The sequence below is a fragment of the Callospermophilus lateralis genome, chromosome 13, assembly GCF_048772815.1.
Source record: "Callospermophilus lateralis isolate mCalLat2 chromosome 13, mCalLat2.hap1, whole genome shotgun sequence".
Classification (NCBI taxonomy): Eukaryota; Metazoa; Chordata; class Mammalia; order Rodentia; family Sciuridae; genus Callospermophilus; species Callospermophilus lateralis.
The window spans coordinates 28,086,003-28,107,592 of NC_135317.1; the positions used below are offsets into that span (position 1 = coordinate 28,086,003).

The following is a 21,590-nucleotide window of genomic DNA, read 5'->3' on the forward strand; positions in this document are numbered from 1 at the left end:
AGCCTATCAGAGCTGATGAGACCCATGATAACAGAACTAAATCAGAACAAATTTGTTAAAATATCTGAAATGGGGGAAATGGAACATTAATGATGATAACAAGACAGGGAATTCCCTGCAAAGATGGTTGAATGTTATTCTTTCTTCCCTCCCTTTTTGATAGAAAGAGATTCTTTTCTGTTATCATGTTTAAGAAAACTCAAGACTTGTTTTTAGAGAGAATGTTGACAGTGCTTGTAGAGGAATACAAGATGAGATCCACACTCATAATTCAACTAAAAGACATCAACCACACAGGCCCCCGGGAATCCTACACTCACTCTTCCCACCAAATGCAATACTTTTCTGATAGCTCACACTTTGTCTCCCCCATCTCTCTCTCTTTTTCTCTTCCTCCCTCCCCCCACTTCTCTTTCCACCCTTGTAAAACCCTTGAACAGCCAGGCACAGGGGCACACGCCTATAATCCCAGTCACTAAGGGGGGCTGAGACAGGGGGGTGGTGAGTGCAAAGCCAGCCTCAGCAACAGCAAGGTGCTAAGCAACACAGTGAGACCCTGTCTCTAAATAAAATACAAAATAGGGCTGGGCATGTGGCTCAGTGGTCAAGTGCCCCTGAGTCCAGTCCCCAGTACAAAAAAAAAAAAAAAAAAAACCACTTGAACAGTACTTTCTACCTTTCTAACAACAACTACTTCTACATTCAGAACCAACTTAGGAAAGTCATATGTTGATTGCTGTGGTTGTATTTCTGTGGTAAAAATACATGACATAAACAACTTAAGGGAAGAAAAGATTATTTTGGATTATGGTTTTGGGGGTTTCAGTCCATGGTCAGCTGGTTCCATGGCAGAGGAGAAAATCTCCTCAGCTCCTGGCTGCCAGGATGATACCAGGACATTCCCACAGTACTGGTAATTCATTGCTGCCTTTGGAGTTTCCTCCACTCTAGGGAAATAGAGTTAGCAAGCATCATCTGGGCATCATGTAGACATGGGTACTGTTATGGTTTGGATATAAAGCGTCCCCCAAAGGCTAATGTGCTAAAGTATCCCCAATGCAGCAATGTTCAGAGGTGCTACAAAAGACACATCTATTTTTTTAATTTATTTATTTATTCTAACTTGTTATACATGACAGCAGAATGCATTTTAATTCATAGTACACATATAGAGCACAATTTTTCATCTCTCTAGTTGTACAAAAGTAGAGTCACACCATTCATATCTTCATACATATACTTAGGGTAATGACGACCATCTCATTCCACTCTTTCCTACCCCCATTCCCTCTCCCTTTCCCTCCCTCCCCTTTGCCCTATCTAAAGTTCCTCTATTCCTCCCATACTCCCTGATCCACATTATGGATCAGCATCTACATATCAGAGAAAACCTTTGGCATTTGGTTTTTTAGGTTTGGCCTACTTCACTTAGCATAATATTCTCCAACACCATCCATTTACCTGCAAATGGCATGATTTTATTATCTTTTAATGCAGAGTAATATTCCATTGTATATGTATACCACAGTTTCTTTATCCATTCATCTACTGAAGGGCATCTAGGTTGGTTCCACAATTTAGCTATTGTAAATTGTACTGCTATAAACATTGATGTGGCTGTGTCACTGTAGTATGCTGTTTTTAAGTCCTTTGGGTATAGACGGAAGAATGGGATAGCTGGGTCAAATGGTGGTTCCATTCCAAGTTTTCCAAGGAATCTTTCTACTTCTTCCCAGACTGGATGCACCAATTTGCAGTCCCACCAGCAATATATGAGTGTACCCTTTTCCCCACATCCTCGCCAACATTTATTGTGGTTTGTATTCTTAATAGCTGCCATTCTGACTGGAGTGAGATGAAACCTTAAAGTAGTTTTGATTTGCATTTCTCTAATTGCTATAGATTTTGAACATTTTTTATATATTTTTGTTGATTGATTGTATATCATCTTCTCAGAAGTGTCTGTTCAGTTCCTTGACCCATTTTATTGATTGGGTTCTTTGTTGTTTTGGTGTTAAGATTTTTTAGTTTTTTATATATCCTAGAGATTAGTGCTCTCTCTGATGTGCGTGTGGTAAAAATTTGCTCCCATTCTGTAAGCTCTCTATTCACCTCACTGATTGTTTCTTTTGCTTTTTAGTTTGAATCCATCCTATTTATTGATTCTTGATTTTTTTTTAATTTCTTACACTTAATAAGAGTCTTATTAAGGAAGTTGGGGCCTAATCTCACATGATGAAGATTTGGGCCTACCTTTTTCTTCTCTTAGGCACAGGGTCTGTACTTTAATTTCTGGGTCCTTGATCCACTTTGAGTTAAGTTTTGTGCATGGTGAGAGATAGAGTCTTAATTTCATTTTGCCGCATATGGATTTCCAGTTTTCCCAGCACCATTTGTTGAAGAGGCTATCTTTTCTCCAATATATGTTTTTGGAGTCTTTGTCTATTTTTAACATAGGTTTTGATTCTTTCCCTCAAGGATTTACGAGCCAGCATTTCAATTTGCACATAACCTATGAGTTCAATTACTGAACTATTAAGTTGAGAATGGAAGATTCAAAAATATGAATTTTCCAATTATTAAAGACCTTGGAGTTGAAAAGATCATGGTAAGGAATAAAAACTAACTTTTATTAAGTATCTATTATATACCAGATTCTTGACATCTGTTGATTTCTTTTATCTTTGCAACATTCAGATAAGGGTTGCATTATTCCCATTTCACAGATGAAAAAAATAAGCTCAGGTGAGAAAACTTGCTGAGGACACAGATATTTATTGAGTCGGAGTTGGACTCCAAGCCTTACTTTGCTTTAAAATCTACCTTCTTTCCGCTTTACATTTCAATCAGCAGATGCAATTAAATGAAGTTTTGATAGCTGTTTAATATGATCAATGCAGGTAGCCAAAAAAGAATAATTACCAATCTAAAATGGCTATTTTGCTTTGACTATGGCTTATTTAACTGTCTAGAGTTACCAGCTAGATGGATAATTGCAAAGTCTCTAAATTACTTTAGGTTATGTAGACACAGCCTGATACTGTTTGATTCTGACTCTAATGATATTTAATTTCATATTACTAATAGCTCTTTGTCTAATGGGTATCCTAGAGCATAGGTAAAGGTACACTTTGAGGATGACCTCAGTATGTATATTCAGTCATCTTCAAAGTAGGACAGGTGTGCCTCCCTTAAAGAAACTCCATATAGAAAAGTCAGATTTGCAAACAAGTACACTAGGAAAAATGGTTTGATTATAAAATGGGGTTGGGGATGTAGCTCAGTTGGTAGAGTGTTTGCCTGGCATGCACAAGGCCCTGGGTTCAATCCCCACCACCACAAAAAAAAAAAAAAAAAAAAAGAAATAAAAGAAAAGAAAATGATTTCAAAATGACTCATTTCTTTTAAAGGAATTCACTCTTCAGATATTTTTTCTTTGGTAAGACCCTCTAGTATATTTAAAATAGTATTTTAACACATAAATATGAATTGCGCCTCTCTTTGAAAATGCATCTGCTAAATGAGACATATCTGTACCTTGAATGGATTAAATGCTTGCCCTTATAGACAGAACAAAATGCTTCTCTAATTCATTCTTTTAATAATTTTTAAAAGCAAACAGGGATCAGGGCAAAGATGAAGACAAATAGGGGTGAGTGTGGTCACTCAAGTTTATTCTAATGACTAGTATTTTAAATCTTCTAAGACTTTTTGAGAAAATGTAATTTTAAATTGCCCTCATTCTCTTTCCAACTTCTGAAGAAGCATTTTGACTGAGAATTAGGTAAAATTTATTCTATATATAATATATATGAAGATGTTTAAACTGTAATTGCATGTAATTTGAAGGAAATATTCTTTCTGTGGAATGAAGATTGACCTACTCAGGAATATTAAAAAGTACAGGAGTTCACATTTTTGTGATAATATTTTATCATTTTGAAAACTTGTTCTTAATAGGCCCCTACATTACATTTCAGTAAAGTGGTTTCATTTTCTTTAACAACCATTAATAGCTATTAGAAGTAAAAAAAAAAAAAAATAAGGCTTTATATAGATCATTAAAGTACACTTAAGTAATTTGTAATTGACAATTAAATCATCATGGCATTGTATTATCCTTAAGTTTGATAGATCTGCCTTTTTTAAAGTACTGAGAATAAAGGCCCTTTTGTAAGACGTCCCACCATAGACTAATCTTGCATTTTAATTGATCACAAAGCACACATTGTCTTGATATATGTGCTTGGTAATCATCTTCTACAAGTTTCCTTTGTGATTTTGAAACTGTGTGTGGTAATCTGGTGCAGGCTAGAAACAGTGTCCTTGGGGACATGTGGAACAAGCACAGCCATCTTTAAAACTTGGCCCTTGTCATTGTCATAAAATAGAGCTGGCAATGTCTCATTCTCAGTCCCCTCTCCTGTTCCTTCTTGTCGCTAAAGACCTACAAAGTCTAAAGGTTACCATGGCAATAGACCCACACTCCTATTCCAGGGCAGCCAGTGAGTGTCACCCTGTCCAAATTTGGATACTTTTTCTTCTTTCCTAGGAAATCTGTGGACTTAATCATAAAGAATCTCTGGTCAAAATGATTATGTGTTGAGATTAAAATACAGAATATAGAAGCATCACTGAATTTGAGAGGGAATCAAATCACTCTTATCTGTTTGTCTCAAAGTTCCAAAGATCATTGATTAGTTTCCATTTTTTTTTTCATTTACTTATACCATACAGTGACAATGAAGTTACCTATGTAGATCTTTAAAAACAGAAAGTAGTTCTCTGCATTTCAATCTATAAAAAAGGCAAAGTTTTCAGAATAATTCATGTAATTTGCTAGAATCAGATAGGGAAAAGTACTAATAGAGTTTTCCCCTGTAATACTGAGAAAAGATATTTTATAATATGAACATAATCAAGTTTTATGTGAGTCTAATTAATCTCATAAAGAGTTATCTGCCTTAGTGTATCTTCTTGATGTCATTTAATTTATAGATTTTATGGGTTTCCCTATAATATAAATGCATCATATTGAAGGTAAAAAGAAATGCTGAGTGGGTTTTTTAAAATATTTTTAAAATAGTGGAATTAGATATTGCTACTCAATTAGTAGAAATTAAGATTTTAATCTAACTCAGAAGGACAAAGGAGCATCATATAATCAGACTGAGTATCTTAATACTGTAATATATATATGTATATGATGGCTATTTGGTGATTTTTTTAAAGTTAAACCAAACTCATTAATTCAAGGGGTTCAGATGATACCTACAGTGACTATGGAAGAACAGTAGTATATTCAAGTCACTCTTGATGCCCACCTCACCTCACTGTGGCCAGTCTTGATGGGAGGAATATCAGAAATAAATGCTAGTGATCAGTACCACAAGGGCCAGGCATCCCTTTCCCCATATGATGGGTTTATATGAGGACATAAGAGGGGAAAGAGGGCCACCTTCCCTGAGGAATTTCAGGGAGTAGGAAGGCACACTCCAAGGGGAGCCTGATAAAAGGGTTAAGGGAATGTTGTAGACATATGTAAACGGTGCATTTGATGGGAGGAAGCTAAAGTCATCAAGAGATTTTTCTGAAGGTCAGCCATGGACAGACATCTTGGCAGTATTTTAGTCCCGCCATCTCAATTCGATTCTACTACCTGAAACATGTCTCGGGGTATTAATGAAAGAAATGAAGATTGGCAGGGCTATAGAGACTCTCAATTCCAAAACGTAAGCAACAAAATGACTGATAATTCAAAAACATCTCATCAGCCAGTAGTGAAAACTTCATAACAGCTCTTCAAACACTTTTTTTTTCCATTTCTCAGAGTTCACTAAAACCTTAGTACTTCAAAAGTCTTTTCTGAAATTGGAGAATTTCCCAAAAGTAAATGATCATTGTGAATAATATAATAAACTAAGGCAGGCATATACTCCTTAGTTATGTAAAGATCTGTGATAACAGGGTTATTTTTGTTGGTGGTGGTGGTAGTGGTACTGGGGTGCTAAACCACTGAGCCAAATCCCCAGCCCCCTCCCCTTTTTAAAATCTTATTTAAAGACAGCTATTCCCCTTCTCGGTCTATTCCCTAAAGACCTAAAAAGAGCATGCTACAGGGACACTGCTACATCGATGTTCATAGCAGCACAATTCACAATAGCAAGACTGTGGAACCAACCTAGATGCCCTTCAATAGACGAATGGATAAAAAAAAAATGTGGCATTTATACACAATGAAGTATTACTCTGCATCAAAAAATGACAAAATCATAGAATCTGGAGGGAAATGGATGGCATTAGAGCAGATTATGCTAAGTGAAGCCAGCCAATCCCTAAAAAACAAATGCCAAATGTCTTCTTTGATATCAGGAGAGTAACTAAGAACAGAGTAGGGACGAAGAGCATGAGAAGAAGATTAACATTAAACAGGGATGAGAGGTGGGAGGGAAAGGGAGAGAGAAGGGAAATTGCATGGAAATGGAAGGAGACCCTCAGGGTTATACAAAATTACATACAAGAGGAAGCGAGGGGAAAGGGGAAAAATAATACAAGGGGGAGAAATGAATTACAGTAGAGGGGGTAGAGAGAGAAGAGGGGAGGGGAGGGGAGGGGTGGGGAGGGGGGATAGTAGAGGATAGGAAAGGCAACAGAATACAACAGACACTAGTATGGCAATATGTAAATCAATGGAAGTGTGACTGATGTGATTCTGCAATCTGTATATGGGGTAAAAATGGGAGTTCATAACCCACTTGAATCAAAGTGTGAAATATGATATATCAAGAACTATGTAATGTTTTGAACAACCAACAATAAAAAAATACATAAAAAAAAATAAAGACAGGATCTCACTGAGTTGCTTAGGGTCTCACTAAATTGCTAAAGCTGGCTTTGAACTTGCAATCCTCCTGCCTCAGCCTCCTGAGCCACTGGGATTACAGGTTCACCATTATGCCAGGCCAGAGCTGTTTTAAATATGTTTTTTAAACTTAGTCAAAGGTATATCATTTGCTTTTTCCTCAAAAAAGGGTCACATATTCCTTGAGATTTCTAGTTAAGATCCTGTTTCAACTTATGACCCTTGATATAAATCAAAGATAGAGCACAATAAAAGAATCATACTTTACAACAAGTTATGGTTTATGTAAGAATAAAAAGATCATTTAAGTTTATAAGAGATAATGTAAGATAAAAATCACCTTAGCAGGTAATATTTTTTAAAACTCAATGGGCAAGTATTTAATGAAATTAAGCCCTTATGCCTAAAGCTTAGGAAACTAGGAGTACAAAGGAATTTTTAAAATTTGATGAAAGGCAGCTATCTTAAATCAACCTCTAGATAGGAGATGGACAAGGAAGAAAATTATTATTATTCATTAAATAATGTTCTGGAGGTCTGATCATAGAACTAAAACAAGAAGCTAATTAGACAAAGATGAAAATGTTATCATTTGCAAAACAGGTGAATAAAAACATAAAAAATGGAAAATAGCTGAAAATCTGTAAGAATTTAAGGTAAAGGTTAAAAACAAAAAAAGTTAATTCAATTACTTTAAATCCGTAGCGACAGATGTAGAAACTATCAGAAGGAAATAGTGTCTTCCCTAAGAGAGAAAACATTAAGATTTTAGTAAATTCATAGTTGATCCTTGCTTCCAAATGCAAAGCACAAGTACTGTAAGAAAGTTAAATTTTCTCAAATAAATAAAAAAAAAATTTGGTATGAATACCAGTCAAAATCTCAATAGAACTTTTTTGAATGGACAATATGATTCTAAACTTCAACTGAAATCCCCTTTGAAAAGAAAGAATAAGGATTAGGATAATTAGATGTTATAAAACTTTATCAATTATGAAAATAATTACAGCAATGAGATACCAACATAAGAAATTACATATTCAATAACATGGAATCAGAGAAAAGGATCATATAATAAGCAATACTGGTAAAACTATTTATGTGACATAAAAATGGAAAAACTAAGGTGGGAACCTCACCTTCTATACCATGCACTAAAATAAATTATACATGAATCAATCAGTAAAAATTAAAAATAAGCTAGGCATGGGGGCACACTCCTGTAATGACAGCTACCCAAGAGACTGAGGCAAGTTTGAGGACAGGCTGGGCAACTGAGCAAGACCCTGTCTCTAAATAGAATAGAGGGCTGAGGATGTGGCTCTATGTCTAGAGTGTTTGCCTAGCATGTATGAAGTGCTAGGTTCAATCCCCAGCACTGCAAAATAATAAATAAATTAAGTAATAGGTAAATAAATAAATAGGCAAGTAAATAAAAAAAACAACAAAATACAAAGGTAAATATCAACCTACATTCAGGGTGGGCAAAACTTTTTATGAAAAAAATAAAATAATTGGAATCTATGGCTATATAAAACTTTAAAATTCAGCACCAGAAGCATTTTTACTAAAGTAAATGATGATATGAGGGATATAATTTAAAAGAATTTTTTAAATAAATCTTTTTTATAATACCTTTATTTTGTTTATTTATGTTTATGTGAGGCTGAGGATCTAACCCAGTGCCTCACAGGAGTTTGGCAAGCGCTCTACCACTGAGCCACAACCCCAGCCCCAATTTAAAAGCATTTTTTAAGAATTAAAATGCAGAAATATATGTTGAAATGTTATAACTCAATTCTTAAAATTGCTAGTTTATGACTTAGGCACATTAACTACCCACAAAAGTAGACAATATACCTTGGGGAAGATATTTATCTTCACTGGTATTCAAAGAAATCCAAGTAGAACAGTGAAGTAATATGTTTTCACTCATCACATTTGCAAATGTAAAATTAAATAATAATGCATTTGAGAGAAAGGCAAACATGCATTCTTGTATGTGAGGGAATGTCAACCATTGAAAATCTTTTACAAAGCAATTGGTGATATATGATAAGAACTAAAATAGTTTTCTTCTCTCAGAAGAAAATCAGACATAACTATAAACATTCATGTTTAAGAATTTTCACCTCAGTGCTATCAATATAATTTAGAAATGCCCTTAGTATCTAATCTTAGGGAAATATTAAAATCAATTTGAGGACATTAGTGAAATTAAATAATATACAATCCTTGGAAAGCATATTTTCAAAGTCATTGGTTACATGAGAAAACTATTTCATGTTGTATAAAAAATATTTACAATTCTATCCCAATTCTATATAAAAAGATGAAATATATGCAGTGAAAATGACTGAAAGGAAATATGCCAAAAGTAAAACAATTATATTGTTCCAGTTTAATTTAGGTGTTGATAATTTTTTCTCCTTTATACTTATCAATATTTCTAAGCAATATTGTAAACAAGAGTTGCTTTTATAATCATTAAAAACTACAGACATTACTTTTCAGAAAATGATATTCTATGTCCAAATTATCACTAAATCTGAGTTAATGGCATCTAAATTATGGACATTTTAATAGTAAAATTTTAGTAGCACAATATTATACACTCAGTGGGAATTCAGTGTATTATATGGATAAGTTTCATTTGTAGCAAGATGCTAAAGATAGACTAAAAGGGAAATGATCTTCCAGAGATTTCTGGGTAAATAATTGTTACAAAATAAGATTTGTTTCAACTTGAAACAGCCTGGAAGTTAGATTCAAGAAGTTGCCCCCATATGTACCAACTAACCCTTTCTACTTCTATCAACATGGTTTGGGTATCTTGTGGGGCATTTCTCAGTGGCTTTGCACAACCCTGATGACTCTCCAGGCATTCCAGCACTGGATCTCATTTATAGGAACAAGGATGAAATGTATTCAAGTGTTTACAGCACCTTTTTGAAGTGTGTGCATGTGTGCGCGTGTTTATGTGCAAGTGCATTGTTTATGTGAGTGTGTGTGTGTGTGTGTGTGTGTGTGTGTGTGTGTTTTCCCTATAAAATATTCCTTTTGAAGTTCAGAGCTTAGACAGAGAAAGCCTGATTTGGGCGGGTGTAACTTTTGAATTCATTAAACAGCAGCTTTAATCTCAGGCTATGATTGACACCAAACAAAATGCATACTATTTCTTTGTTCTCCAAAACACAGTGGAAGACATGTGGGTATCTATGGTGTTGGGTGCAACATTTTTATATGTGTGTTGTTTGCTCAATGTAAGAAAAGGGTTTGCAAAGTTCAATTGAAGACAGCTAATGAATTTGGCATCCTTCAAGCTGTCTCCTAAGAAGCAATTCTAATGACAGGCCAATGACACATGTGCTAAGGGAATGTGACAAGAGTCTCAGTTGGGACGACTGTTACTGAAGAGATGGAGGGGAACAGGCTGCAGAGACCTCTGGTGACCAGGTTAAGAGCCTGGAGAGTCTCACATGTGGTGTTACGCTGTATGTCACCAACACAAACCATCAGTAGATCAAGAAGGACATGAAATGCCCAGATCAAATTAGATGATTACACAGAAACCAAGTTATATAAAGGAAAAATAAGAAAGTTTTACTTCCTAAGTAATTTTGTTTTCTGTTTTATTTGAGGCATTTTAGACTTTTTATCTTCTGTCACTTTTCCTAATATTATATATGGCTACAGACAGGAGGTACAGGCTTGAGAGAGATTTGAGAGAGTAACAAAATGTTCTTCAAGGATCACAGGAGTAGTTGAAGGTATAGCTTAGTGGTAAAGGGTATGCTTAGCATGTGCAAGACTCTGGGTTCCATTCCCCAGCACCAAAAGAAAAAAAGCTTGAACAGCACCCATGGGGCCTTTTAAATCTTGGAGTGTCTGGGGGGGAAAAAAGGAAAATAATTTTTCCAATAATTATGCATGGCCACATGATGCCTATTGTCTGCTTCCATTCATTTCCATCACTTCCAGCCTATATAATAACATCCTGGGTTTCTCTTTCTAAAATACCACTTTGACATGCCAGTCATCCTTGTGACTATTCAATCATTTGGTCATTTGTTGATCCTATCATGTAGCAAACATTTATTGAACATCTACTGTGCATGAGGCACCTTAGTAGGGGTTGTAGATAAGGAAATTATCAGTGTGGTTCCTGATCTCTAAGGAAATTAATCAGTGTGGTTCCTGATCTCAAAGAGCCATGCTAACTGAGACGCAGAGGAGAAAATGAATTGACTAGTTGCTTGCTGCAATAAGGCTACGTACAAATTATTCCACAGTATGTTGGCTTACAGCAATAAATATTTATTCTTATACTGGCAAGTCTGCAGATCAAGGGTGGTTTGGCAGATCTATGCTGGGTGGCTCTCTTTCAGGCTATGAGTCAGCTGAGTTTGGCTCCCACTGTGGGCTGGGCTCAGATCTTCTCCATGTGTGTGTTCTAAGGCCCAGATGGAAGGGGTAGCGGATTCCCTGGGGCATGCTTTTCTCAAGATGGGTCACAATGTATAAAAACCCAAACCAAACCACACAAGCATATTTAATCACATTGTCAAGATCAATGTGAGGGCATACATTCCACCCATTCCAGTATACCACAAAGTCACATAATAGAGGGAAGCCATGAGGAATTGACAAAATAGTCCAATCTACTGCACAAAATATGACAACAAAGCATGACAAATGGTACAAATGAAGTCTTTCCAAGGTTTAGAGGAAATATAGAAAAATATTCAGAGGAGGGGTATATGAGTCAGGGTTCAATCAGAGAAACAGTAATAGGACCAATAGGTAGCTTATAGATAAATAGAAGATAGATGATGGAGAGATAGAAGGTAGGTAGGTAGGTAGGTAGAGAGAGGACGGAAAAACAAATAGATGATGAATGAATGGATAGGTGATGGATGGATAGACAATAGAGGGTGGGCAGTTGGATGGATAGGTAGATGAGAGACAATAGATGATAGAATATGATGAATAGATAGATGATAATTATTTGTTACAGGGACTTGACATTACACAATTGGACAGTAGGTTAAGCGGTCTCTATGAAGATTTTTTCTCTGCATCTGATGTTGGACCTTGAAGTCCATAGACCCAACTAGTCAAGAAGGGGAAATGGTAAAGCAAGGGAGATAAAGAATAGGCTAGAACCCACAAACACAAGCTGGAACCTCTTGAGGTTGGACTAAAATGCTTATAAGTTGTTCTTGCCTCTACCTCTAAGTGACCTTGGCAACAAAACTAAACACACACATGGTCCAGAACTCGGAGAAGCTCAGGGAGAATGAGGGAAAGCAGAGCAGTTATAGATCCAGCTGCAGCTTCACACCAACAGAGGCAAGTCAGCAGATCAGCTGCAAGGCATGTGAGCTAGGAAAGGACTGTTGCTTTCCTTCTGTCTTTCAAGTCTTCCAGGAATCTTGCTTGTAGCTCACTGGAACTAGAAACCTTTTTAACAAGTGAATTCTGGGAAATGTAGTTTAGCATAGACAAGTGGGCATAGTACAAATCCATCCAAAGAAGTATCTAATTCATGTTGCAGGAGTACATTAAAAAATGTTTTCAGGGTAAGTAACATTTGAACTCAGTCTTTAAGAGTGATCAGGACCTAATCGGGAAGGGGAAATGGCAATTAAGGCAGACACGAAGAATGAAAAAAGGCTAGTATCAGAAATATGGAAATATGGTAAAAAGCCAATACCCAAAGCCACAGGGAATATAGTAGTAGTCAAAATTGATTACTTTAACCTGCTAATTTAAGCAAAGGAGAATGCATGGCAAGGAGATGATGGGGCATCTTTGCAGAAGGAATTTGGGAAAGGCTTATTGTAGAAGTAGGGCTGGTGATGCATGATTCTAAAGAGGAGTTAAGGAAACAGAGGTCACTTCTGGACTCAGTGCTTTCTGGAAGTATTAGGTATCACGGTGGACTCAACTACATCCTCCCCAAATTCACATATAAAGTCCTAATCCCCAGGATCACAGAATGTGACTTTATTGGTAGATAGTGCCTTTGTGGAGGTAATTAAAGTTAATGAAGTCATAAGCATGGGGCCCCAATCAATATGGAAGAGGAAGAGACTAGAGATGTGGAGGCACAAGGAAAAGAATACTGCCAGGCAAGGTGAGGGAACGAAAGGGAAACCAACTTGCTAACGCCTTGATCTTCCAGCCTCCAGGACTGTGTAGAATAGATTTCTGTTGTTTAAGCCACCAGCCCCCCGGGAACTAATACAAGTACCTTGGCAGTTTTCAAACTAGACAGCAGAACATGGCTAGGGTTGTCAATGATAAATAAGCAACTGGAGGAAGGGGATGTTTCATTCTTTCTGTGGTTGCTTTCCTTTCTTTTGTTCTACCCCACAGTGGCACACTGGTTATTTTTCTCTTCTGGGAGAGTTGTTTATATTTAATTGGGAACATTATGGTCCACCTGTGGGCTACCAGCTGCCTGATCTGTTTTTCACTCTCTCATTGGTGTGTTCAGTGAGGATTCTCATCTACTGATGGAGAAGTTACATGGAATCTCCATCATTTACTACTTTGAATCCAGATTCCTTTGCCCAATTCACAAGAGTCATTGTATGACCTGACTCTTCCAAGAGTCTGTTTCTCTGCATTTGACAATCCATGCTATTCTATCCATGCTTGCATGGTCTCCCACATGAAATACCTCAGATGAGTCTTTGTCTGAGATGTCCTCATGTTTTCCCTCCATGTCTTAATCAAAAGGAAGCATGACCTGCAAGATTCTTCCAAGTTTGATCCTGCCATGAAAGTCTCTCTGGCTATTCCATCCACCTCTTGCCGTCTCTCCTGCTTTGGAGCTCCTGGGACATTTAAAGTCCCGCAGCAGTGAAGACTGTATTGTTCTTTGTTTCACAGGTGAATCGTGTCCTTCTAGCTTGATAATCAGTTCCTTGAGTGCAGGGGCTGTCTAGTGCCTCTCTGGAATTCTCTATAGTATAATTCAACTTTTAAAATTAATTTTATAGTCCTGGGGAAGGGAATGAAGCTTAATCACAGGATTTGGGGGTTTTGTTTTTCAATTTTTCAGTTGAGACCATATTATAGCACCTTTGTATTCATTCCCTTTGTTGGCAAGATGATGTCCTAACTTATTCATATAGGCCACCATATAGTATTTCTGAACATTTATTTTTGTTCTCAGCACTTTGATATTTAAGTCAAGCCCTGAAAGATACACAGAAATAAACCTGGTGAGGGGGTGGGGACAATTGGAATTTTGAAAAGTAGGAAATAGCATAAACACAAAGCTTGGAGGCAAAAGAATTTGTATCTTTGGGGAATTGGAAGTTCAAGGTACAAAGAGCACAGTATGCAGGTGCGAAAACCCGAGAGACTAGTTGGAGATATGGGGTGCATCTTGTGGATATAGGTGGGTCTAGTGTGAACCACATGACATAACTTGGACTCCATTTGAAGGGTAGAGGGAATCTTCCATGAATTCTATGTAAGAGACAATTATGACCAATCTTCAGTGCTAAATAACTGTGGCTGAAATGCACAGAAGGGATAATTTTCCTATCTCCAGAGAGACTGGAGATAGGGAAATTCCTGAAGAGATAACTGTGACCTAAGTTAGGAATAGAAAAGATGGGGGGAATTAGAAGCTTTCTAGAGAAATTGTTGTTAAACTGATCCCCATTGTTTCGGGTAATTTTTACTCACATGCATTTTGGTTCATATATATTTATATTCATCAGATTCAGCTTTGTTATGGAATTTTAAATGGACACTTTTTAAAAATATAGGTGCTATTTTCAGTCTGTGAATATTCAGTGAGCTGGACAGTTATGGGTACTTTCCTTTGAAGATAGGATACTTTACTTTAAAAAGTTTAAAGTTTAAAACAAGTGACCCAGCAAATTTTATCCAAGTCTAGAGTTTATAAATCCTTACAACGTTTGAAATCCTTATCGGGCAAAATTCACAAGCACCTTCAAAAACCACTTTTGCTATTGCTTTCTGGAAATATTGGCTCCAAGCAGCCTATTGGAAGCATATGAGTTCGTTCTGCACCATTGCTTTCCTGACCTGAGAGCCGGATGCAGGCCCCTGCCTCTGCCCCTCCCCACATTATATTTTTAGTTATGCATTAGAGGAGATGGTGAAGGACAGCAGGACCATTTCTTTTCCACCTCAAAGTCCAGGTCAGCAGATGAATGTTTGGCCAGCTTCTGGGCAAGCAAGTCTGACCTCTCGGGTCTACCGCTGCCCCTGCCTGCCTCCCTTTACAGCAAGTTTTCAGGCAAGTGCAGAAGTAGCCTATTTCCTGTTAACACTTGCCAGTCTTCAAGGGTTATTGCCCTAGTTCCCAACTAGTTTCTGAAATTTTCCTTCCTCTTATTCATACTGCCCTGAATTTCCATTTAGCATCCAAACAAATAATTCATGATATCGTTTACAGCAAGGTAACTCAACTTTATGTGTATATATTTTCACTCTCAAACTAGGTTTAAACCCTTGTGTAATATGTGTGGCTGTCTTTTTTCACTGGAGCATCCTCCTGTGTGACCGCCTCAATTTTTGATTCACCCTGGGGTTCTGGTCTTGGTCCAATTCTTATTTTTCATCCTCTATTCTCTTCCTGGCTGATCTCATCCACTGCAGTATTCCTGACTGCCTCCTCCACTGGGAAGATCAGCCTGCGGGCATCTCAGGCGCAGCTTATGCTCAGAGGAATAAGTTATCTTCCCCATCAACCCTGATTTACCTTTTGTTGGGTTTTCTTCTTGGTCAACAATATCATCAGTTGCCAAATTGACCAGATTGGAAACATCAGAATTATCTTCAACTCCTCCATTTTTGTCATTCCACCCATTCAGTTGGTTACATCTTGTTTCTCCCACTAAGAGAACTCAGGCCCCTCTCCTCCCTCTGAAGTTACTGCCCCAGAATAAGGAATGGCAGAAAGAGCTTGGCTTTCCTCTCATCTCTACAGATTCCTGGGTTTGTCATCTTGGACCTTTCTTAATCTCCAACGTCCTCAATCTCCTTGGGGGTGTAATGTGGATGACAATATCAGTTTACTGGATTGCTTTGAGAACTGAGTGATTTAATCTCATCCGGAGATCTCACACAAGCCTGAAAAAGACAGTGACCAAGGCAGAGAATAACCTCCCTGCCAAGCTTCATCACCTTTTCCTTGTTTAGTGGCTTCCCAACTGCCCTCTCTCCTATCCCTACCTCCAGACTCTTCCCTGTTCTCAGTTCATGCTTCATACTGAAACCAGAGTGAACTTTCTAGAGCCCAAAATCTTTCATGATTTCTTATCACCAAAGTCTTCAATGCAATCTTTCTCACTTGGTCACAGACTAATTTCTTTCTTGTCTCCATTACTTCTGTGGCCTCTCGTCATCTGCCAGGATCTTCGTCTTAAAGAACGTGACTTAATCATGTTCTTAAAACATCTACCATATGTTCTCTAACAATGTTAAGACATTCAATGATAGGAATAGAGAAGTCACAGTACCGTTGCACTTCATGTAAAGCAAAACCAGATTCAATGCACTTTGAAAAAGTAAGGCTACAACTCATTAGGAACTGATTTAAGGAAATTTATTAGCATTTACTGTTCTGTTCTTAATAGCAGTCAAAGAGTGGAACAAATAAGAATACAACTTCCTCTAGATCTTGCTGAGACCAGAGGGAAGCAGAGTGCAGGAGACATGAAGAGAAATGAAGCGAGACCTACACATGGAGCTGTGGACAACTGAAGAGTTAGATTCATGAATTTAGACCTACTCCTGAAAACAAAGGAAGCAAAAATCAGTCTGACTTCTGATTTCTATTCCTCACCCACAAAAATCACTCTCCTGCTTTTGACAAGATTCCACAAAAATCACTCTCCTGTTCTCATTGACACTGACTCTGTGGGACTCACCTATGCATTCTGTTTCTCCATGGCCTGTCTTACCCTCTCTCAGCCTTTGTAGAAAGTAAGGAAAGAAATATGTAATTTTATTACTTTATTTTCTATGCACCCATATAAAGGATGCTTTAAAGTTTTTTTTCTTAATTATGAAAACAATAAGCTTATCATTCCACCTCTAGGCATGTGAGAAGCTCTTAAAGTTGAGAACAATTCCTTCCTAGTCTCTCTGTCTCCTCCCATGATGTGGCCTAATGACTTGATGACTTCAAGCATCTCATTGGGCTTTGTATGTGTTGCACGAATCAAATGAAATGGCCACTGAACCAAAATAACTTAAGGCAAATGCTTCACAAAGAAATTCAGCCATGGAACAAATATCTATCTAAGTGACTACCATATGCTACATCTTATTCTACAGTGGGGGTAAAAAGGAGAAAGTCCATGTTTTCATGCAATGTAGATTCATATGCAGAAAACTGATAATAAACAAGTAAATAAGTAGATAAATTTCAGAAAGTGATAAAGAAAGAAATGTAATGCTTAAATCACCTGGCGATAGGAGCTGTAGATATAGTATGTGGGTTTCAAAACCATCTTTCCTAGACCATCTAAGTTTCTCTTTCATTTCTGTCATGTAATCACATTGAATCCTCATCCTGGTCTCACCTTCCAGAAAGGAAAGTTGGTCAGGTCACCTGTGGTCTTTGTTAATGTTGTGCTAATTATTCTTTAGGATTCTCTAGAATGAAAACCACTGAAAACAGAGAAGCACCAAACTCCTTTTTTAGGAGGCCTAGAAAATGGTCCAGTTATGCTCTTTCTCTGATGTTCAAGTTTGAACAGACAGAAAAATGGTTGCTTGTGCGTATGTCTCTCTTAAAAATAGTAAGAATATACTTGATCCATTTTCCATCTTACCTTTGGCCATCTCAAGATTTCTCGTCTGCCTGAGAATGGTTTTTGGCAAAATATTAGGCAAAAAATGACCACTTCATTGTGACTATGGTATTTGCTAAGTTCTAAGAATTCAAAGACTAAAGCCATTTTTTTTTTTAAATTGACTTGGCTATTTATGGTCGTCTATTTTAACGGAAAAATCCTTCACTTTCTTCATTTTTTCTTAGAGGTACCTTTGTCTACCTACATAAATTTATCCATTATCACTCTTTATACTAATACCTCTTAGTTTATCTAGTACCTGTTCTCAAGAGACTTCTAGGAGTTCTAAGTACTTCATGGTTTATTATTTGCATGTACTTATTGATAAAGATGACCCTATCATTTTGAGGGGCTTTGAATCTATTTTTACTAATTATTTATCCATATGCTTCATTTTGAAAATGAATAAATTGTCCCACCACTTGTATAGGGAGCGTCTGTTTGAATTTTAAAGCCCTTGGATTTGTCACTGGGGTGGCTGCTGCCTTCTGCTTCTAAAATGTGAGTGGTAGGTAGTTTTCGAGTGCCTCAAATGCAAGAACTCCAATTACATAGGTCCTCAGATTACCATGGAATCCTTTCTCTCCCAACCCTGCTGAGGTTTTACTTTAAACCAACAATCAGTCTTATGTTTCAGGTAGTGACTTGCGATCCCTGTATCCTTTTGGGTTTGGAAGGTTTTTTTCCCACAAGGCAAGAGGGAGCAGTGGGTCCTGGAGGAACAGGATTATACCATGTTCCATTAGATCTTGGCCCTGCCCCACCCTGGGCAGACTTCATTCTTGGCCTCCATTGCACCAATAGAAATCCTTCCTGTGAGGTGGACAATTTGAGTCTGAGAACTTTGTGGTCTTGTGCTCAATATTAGCAGAGTAGAAGAAAATCCATCCATTGACATGTGTTTCTCAAGTTTACTGAGTACCTACTATGATCATGGCACTTAGTATGCTAGAAATCTATTTCTTTTAGACCTTGGTTATTGTGTTATATACACTTCATATGTTCTCTGTGTTTCCTTTCCCTCTTTCATAATAATATGATGTTTTTAAGTAAACCTGGCAATTACTGGTATCTGAAACTAGCACCTAAATAAATGTAATGTCCTTGATGCCTCCACACTTCAGGATTGTTCTTTTAAGTTAAGGATCTAAAAGGCAGGGCAGACTTTTGTAGTGTCCCATCTTTCATCAAACAAATCTGTCCTGCCAAGACCCTACGGCCCTAGCACACTTCATATTACCAACTCATATTAAAATGGTGCTATTATTTTGCAATGTTAATGTCAAAATGCAAAGATAAGGCACAGAAGGCAGAAAACAGAGTAATTAATGCTATACTTGAACATTTGGTTTTTTAATTCTGGAAATTGCTTGTAACATAAATAAAGGCACATATAATTTACCTTTAAAAATATCTGGGAAACTCAAATCTAGAAAGGTCAGGAAGCTAGCTGATTCTCTACTCCTACCACTATCTCTACATTGTAGCACTTTCCTAGGGTTTCCCTTGCTAAGTCTTCATAGTAAGCTAAAAATTTAATTTATATAGTTAAAAACATCTTCTTGGTTATGAACGTAGAGGGTACTCTTCTTTTTACTTATGCCATAATTTTTTTTGAAAAATTTTCCCTTATAATACTAGCTTGGTAATAATCAAGATTATTAAAAATTAACTCCTATTGTCAATGACCTCAAAGAATAATAATTTGTTCCCAGAAATTCTTAGTCTGTCTGGCCTCAAACTTCACTTGGAATAAAGCTTGCAAGGAATTGACACGTTACTATTATCTGAACTTATATTTTAACTAATTTTTCATTAATTTACTATCTATCCTTTCAGATTATTACTAATACATTAGAAAAGTGTCAGACTCATTCCGCTAAACACTCCTGAAAAGCCATGTCTCACCAGACTGTGTCTGTGAGCCACTGTGTATGGTAGGGGCACTGGATTGTCCTATGATTGGGAGACTGAATTTCCAAATTCAGTCATTATTGTACTTCTGCATATAAGTCACTCAGTCTTTCTGTACTTGAATTTTTTCAGCTGAGGGGATAATAATACCAGCTCTGTGTACTCTACAGTGTTGCAGGGATTAAATGAGCTGTTAAATATAGCAGAGGTCTTCAAATTTAAAACACAAGAGCATAAAAGCAATTTTTCAGTGTTGTCATCTGTGCCAAACAATGTCCAACTTGGAATAAAAACTTTTTTTCTACATCTTTGTAAAGGAAACCACATAAAGGAATTTAGAAAATAAAATAACATCACAGTTCCAGTGGTTAAAAGTAAACACACTCTTTTATATTTATCCAAGTGTTTATTAAGTACCAGCCAGAAAGATATTCCATTGGTAGCAGTACAAAGTGCAAAGATTTATTCAACATGCATTTGGGGTCAAAGACTTAATATACTATATGTGAATATTATAAATAACATCCTTCCTTCCACTCACTCATCTTTATAATCCCAATTTAGCACAAGCAACTGGTGGATGTAAGGCCCTCAATCTGTCATATTAGGGGAGTTGGAACAAGTACTAAACTCTTACCTCAATAGCTTTCTCATTACCAAGGTCTCTAGACTAAAAAGGAAGTGAAGAGAGTATAAAATATTTAATGGTTTGGTTCAATTCCAGTCATTACTAATACGGATTCATAATTCATTTACTGGCTTCCAATGTGAAGAATCTACTTATAGATAAGTGAATGCATTATTGTCATATGTTAATGCTTGCCTCATAGTTTAACACCACTAGAAATTATATGGATATATGCAGAATAGGCCTGTGGGCTAAGCAGTGTATTTTTATCCTTCTCAAATAGACAAAACCCATGCCAGATGTCAGTGCAATCATTCCATTTTTTGTGAATGTTTGCACTGACCACACACACCCAGTTTCATTACAAGCTCTTCACGTGCCTTAAAACAAATTTGCATTCACTGCCTCCATTTAACCGCAGGGCAAAGAGAGCCCCAGAGAGGTCAAGAGCCTTCTGCCCCGCACTCAACACAAGTCTGGAGGGGAAGAGGGTCACACTCTATCTCCCTAAGGCCTCTCTGGTTCCAAGCTCATTACACAATGCTTTTCCCACTTCAAAGGAACATCTTAGATTTTTTATGCTATCATTCCCTGACAAGGTCACTCATTTTCATATATATTCACTCCGTAACTTTCATGTGTTCTAATGCAGCAAGGATAAGTTAAAATGAGATTGTTTTAGGGACATGATTTTGTTTCATGATCTGACCTTTGTCAAGTGATTTACCATGTCTTCTTATTGCCATCTGGACATAGGGATGGCGAATGATTCTACTTTGCTTTTATCCCTTAGTCCCGTTGATGTGCTACACAGGATTAGTGTGCAACAGAAATTAAAGATCCTTCACACGTGCATCCCAGGATAATCTCCATCTTCCTGGCTGTGGACCAAGACCAAGTTCAGAGGTCAAAGATCTAGCAAGATTTTGTTGTGTGTTCCAGACTCTGAAATAGGTGGGAACACAGTCTGCCAATTTTCTCCCGACTCTTATTTTTTCTGCTAATGCTGAGAATCCAGATCATGATTGACATGCACCATTGTGCTGATGCAGGATGGGAGGGAGGCCAGTGTTCAGTGACCCAGGTCTGTTTTGGGCTGTTTTAGGATGTTCCATCCAAGCAAAGAACATTCTTGACTTCCGGTCAGAACACATCTCCTGAAGCGGCTCCTTAACTTGCACTTTTGGACAACCAATCATTTGGTCCACAGTATCTAGTTTTTTTCTTGTGTGTATGTGTAACTAGCTATTTTACTTGGTTAATATGCCTTGAATGCTTCTAATCCCAAAAAACAGAAGTACAGTGTGTTTTTCTGGTTTCCTCTACATGCAAA

At 37.2% G+C, this 21,590-nt stretch overlaps 1 protein-coding gene and 1 non-coding gene across 3 annotated transcripts in view; both read left to right on the forward strand.

Annotated features, from left to right (window-relative positions):
• The window catches only part of Celf2 (CUGBP Elav-like family member 2), a 502,138-nt gene that overhangs the window by 167,228 nt on the left and 313,320 nt on the right, over positions 1–21,590 (forward strand). The window lies entirely within an intron of this gene.
• On the forward strand, positions 3,269–3,342 carry Trnaa-ggc (transfer RNA alanine (anticodon GGC)). Its single transcript has one exon. It is a non-coding gene; the product is annotated as a tRNA-Ala (tRNA).